The sequence below is a fragment of the Planococcus citri genome, chromosome 5 (genome assembly GCF_950023065.1).
Source record: "Planococcus citri chromosome 5, ihPlaCitr1.1, whole genome shotgun sequence".
NCBI classification, from domain to species: domain Eukaryota; kingdom Metazoa; phylum Arthropoda; class Insecta; order Hemiptera; family Pseudococcidae; genus Planococcus; species Planococcus citri.
Genome location: NC_088681.1, coordinates 6,468,658 through 6,473,065, shown reverse-complemented (window position 1 = coordinate 6,473,065; position 4,408 = coordinate 6,468,658). Strand labels below are relative to the sequence as shown.

The window sequence follows — 4,408 nt, the reverse complement described above, 5'->3', positions numbered from 1 at the left end:
TTTGGCGTTTTTTTCTTTTTCAAAGTGTATCGATTAATGTGTAGGGTATTGGGATCTCCTCAGTGCCGGTTTTAAGGGGGAGGATTCGAGTGATAATCCCCCCCCCAAGAGGCCAGTTTTTTTGGAAAAAAATTTTGATGCTATGAAGTGGGAATTTTCCAAGCATTTTTGCGCTCTTGTTTCACTGAGATGGATGCTGGTTACAAACCGATGTTCATTTTTTTTTCATCTTTTTTGAGAAGAAGAAGCCTTTTTTTCTTCTCAAGCCCACATTATAGGTATATTCGTACACAATTTACTTTGAATAATACTTTGCAGGCAAATTTCAGTCACTGAGGTCCCTCCCTTTTAAAAATTAAATAAATAAATGACATATTTATTCAGTGACGTGGCCAGTGAGTGAAGGGGCCATTGTCCTCCTTTGCGAACGAAAATTTGAAATAAAACATGCAAAAGTGAACGTTTTTTTTTGTTGTTCGGACCCATTTTTTCTAAAAAGTTTCGCTCTCGCTTTGCTCCAGCAGTAATTTTACCTTCATTTTCATATTAAGTATAATCACCACACCCCAAAAAAATGAGGCGGCAAAATATTTGCTAGAAATAGTAGAAATTGAGACAGGGGGGAATGGATCTACTTGAAGGGGCTAGATGAAAGTAGCACAAAATCGGACTTAACATTCGGGTTTCAGGAGGTTCGAATCATTTGAAAATGACACCAATATCATAAAAGTAACTTTATTTCGAAAATGGTAAAAATTGATATGGGGGACTGAAGGCTCTGGATGGGGGGGGGGTAGATGAGTGTAGCAGAAAATCTGACGTCATATTCGTGCTCAGCGGCATCGAATCATGCGGAAACGACACCTTACTCGTTAATAGTTAGTTCTCCCAAAATTTCCATTTTACCCCCTCTGGGCCCCTCTAGAACACATTTTTCAAATTTTTCACCCCAGCGCACCAACGCAAAAATTTCAAAAAAAATTCATAATGTTTAGGAATCAAAAAAACACATCCAAAAAACGTGTTTCTAAAATTGTAGGTACCTCCCAATTTGCATTGTTAAAAAGCATTTAAAAAAGTTGGAAAACGCCATTTAAGGGGTAAATATGAGAGGAGGAGGTTGAAAATTTTTGTGGGGATACCTCTCATGAATGTTCACAACATACCAAAAATTAAAAAAAAATCGGTTCTCATGGGACTGAGAAAATAATTTTTATTGTAATTCCAAAAAAGGGGGGATTCTCAAAAAGGAGGTGGTCTGGGGGTCTGAAACTCTCCACGCTGAAGTTTCTCGATAGTACGCGTCTACCAGGTGAATATCAACCCAAAAGCTCTTCAGGTTCAAAAATTAATTTTTTTCGGAAATTTTGAACCCCCCCCCCCCCCCTACTACATGAACCGTCAAGTTGCAGAGTGACAGGTAAGTATTTTTATGACCTATTAAGCAATACAAAAAGTTTGGAACACGTCTGCCGCATATATCTGTCAGTTCGTTTTTTCAAAATTTTCCCCAATTTTGTGATTCTGTAACCCCCAACCAGACAGGGTGGAGAGCGGCAGGTTCATAAAATTATCATCCCCGACAATATTTCGAACGTTTAAAATGGTTCATTTAGCTTTATATGTTGTCCGTTTGATTAAACTGTCACCAGCTCCCCGACTATAACGTTTAATTTTTTTCAAATTCTATCAATTTAATGAAGTTATCACATTCAAATCAGAGACCAGAGTGAATTACAGAATCTCTCAACTTGACAGTCGACTTGTTTTTTTGAATTTTGGCCATCTTCTAGACAAAATAGTTGAAAGTTTTCGAAAATGGCTTCATGCAAAATGCCAATTTTACCCAAATTTTCCGAAGTTTACGCGTTAATTTCTATCCTCCTTATTTAAGCCTACCTTCACAAATAACGAGGAAAATATTTTTTGAGACATGGCGTAAACCTCGCCTTTCTTCTTCTCCTCTTCCTTCGAAAGTCATAATTTGTCTGACTTTTAGTGAGCACCGACATGTAACCAGGATCGAAAAAATATAGGTAATAAAATAAACTAATAAAGGGCCAGGTACAGTGAAATTTTATGGGGTAATTCCATGCTAATTTGCCGGATTTTTGCACGAGGAGGTCTTCGATTTTTTTTTTAAAAAACCAGATCATGTGAGGAGGTTATCAAACTATGACAAATGACGCAAACCGGACATTTTTTCGTTTTTTTTGACGGAGCTGCGGGGCTTCAATGATCTTCCCGAAATGACCGAAAATGGCAAAATTTCAGTAGCAAATTGCTCCGATTGTAAGTACATACGTGGTACAGAATTTTAAGCTTTTTTACAAATCGTAGTACTACTAATAGAGCGGGCAAATAGCGGTTTTAAAAAGGAAAAAATTGGCACATAAATTTTTTCTTCGGGAATGTGTTCGGATGGACCCTCTGAACCACCAAAAAAAAGCCGACTCTCCTACCCCTGGAGGAAATTTTTTTAGGGGGCTGAAACCGGTTCCAATTCACGTTTTTTGCGTTTTACTCCGTAAATATTAGGTTTTTGAGAAAAACTACCACGACAAAAAAATAATGTTCCCCTCGATACCCATTTCTCAAGGGGGGTGTCCAAAAAAAGGGGTGGAAAGAGTAGGTGTTTCAAAAAGGTCAGTCCAATAAATTGATCAAAATTACCACTTAAAATCATTCGTTTTCGCTCAAATTTTTTTTACAAAGTCTACTCACCCAACTACTAATCAAACTACCATTGGTTTGTCTTCAACCCTCCTCGGGGGTTCGTGAGGGTTGCTTGATTTTTCAAGTAACACACTACTGAATCATACATTTGAAAAACAAATCCGGACGTGCGATATATCGAATAGTATTTTTCGAGGTCGCTGAATTCGAATATGAACTTATTTTTTGCATGCAACCCCTGAAAGCCCCTCTGTGCCCCAAAATGGGGGTCAAAATTTTGAAAAATCGTGAAAAATCGAGTGATATATCGAATGGTACGTTTTCGGGGTCGCCGAGTGCGAATATGAACTTATTTTTTGGGTCCCACCCCCCAATGTCTCTCTGTGCTCCAAAATGAGGGTGAAAATTTTGAAAAATCGTGAAAAGTCGAGTGATATATCGACTTGAATGTTTTCAAAGTCGCTGAGCACGAATATGGCCATATTTTTTGGGCCCAATCCCTCACAGCTCCCAACTGCCCCAAAAAAAGGCCAAAATTTTGAAAAAATGTGAAAAGTCGAGTGACATATTGAATGGTATGTTTTCGAAATCGCTGAGTACGAATATGAACTTTTTTTTTGCCTACAACCACTCAAAGCCGCTCTGTGCCCCAAAATGAGGGTCCAAATTTTGAAAAATTGTGAAAAGTCGAGTGATATATCGACTTGTATGTTTTTGAGACACTGAACTGGAATATGCACTTTTTTCCTGCTCTGCTTACGATTCCTCAAAATCCCCTTACGCCCACCAAATAGGATAACATTATTACTTAATAAAGCTAGAAAGCTGTTTTGGTATGCATTCTATTTTCGATTCCCTAAATCGACTGGAAACACTTTCAAGCCATTTCGAGTCGTTCTAGAGCTTCCAGCAGATTTTTGAAAATTTTTGGTAGCATTTTGTGAAAATTTCAACTTTTAGAAATCTGCACGAGACTCTAGAAGTGCTCAAAATAACTCTAAGACGTCTGCTTAGTTACGAGAAATTTTAATTTTTTTTAAATAATTTTTTTGCAACGGTTTAAAAAGTTTACCAAAAATCAAAAAATGGACTTGAAATGCCTAGAATTGAAATTTTGCTGTTGGGTATTTTTGCATGCTCTTTAGTTTTAGTTCACGTAGTTTTGTTCAAAAATTTTCCTGCTGGTTGGAATCCCTCTCTCCTTCTCAGTTCTCTCCACATCAAAGTTTCAATGAATGATTATTACCAACTTCAGACCCTCATTTTGGGGCATAGAGGGGCTTTGAGGGGTTGTATGCAAAAAATAAATTCATATTCGTACTCAGCGATTTCGAAAACATACCATTCAATATGTTACTCGACTTTTCACATTTTTTCAAAATTTTGACCTTTTTTGGGGCAGTTGGGAGCTGTGCGGGGTTGGGCCCAAAAAACAAGGCCATATTCGTGCTCAGCGCGACTTGGAAAACGTACCATTCGATATATCACTCGATTTTTCACGATTTTTCAAAATTTTGACCCCCATTTTGGGGCACAGAGGGGCTTTCAGGGGTTGTATGCAAAAAATTGCCCCTGCTTGTTCACGTTATTTTCCCGCTCTATAAGCTGCTCATCGATATTACACTAAATGGATACACAGCGTATAGAGAGGCGGGTGGGAAATGCAGTGCTCAAGAAGTTCACAGGGGAAAGGTGAGGTTATTGAGGCGCATCCGTTCGGCGCAAGTGATGC

At 38.2% G+C, this 4,408-nt stretch overlaps 1 protein-coding gene across 1 annotated transcript in view; it reads left to right on the top strand.

The window, feature by feature from the left end:
• The window catches only part of LOC135849104 (zinc finger protein 34-like), a 183,474-nt gene that overhangs the window by 159,355 nt on the left and 19,711 nt on the right, over positions 1-4,408 (top strand). The gene's annotated exons all lie outside the window — the stretch shown is intronic.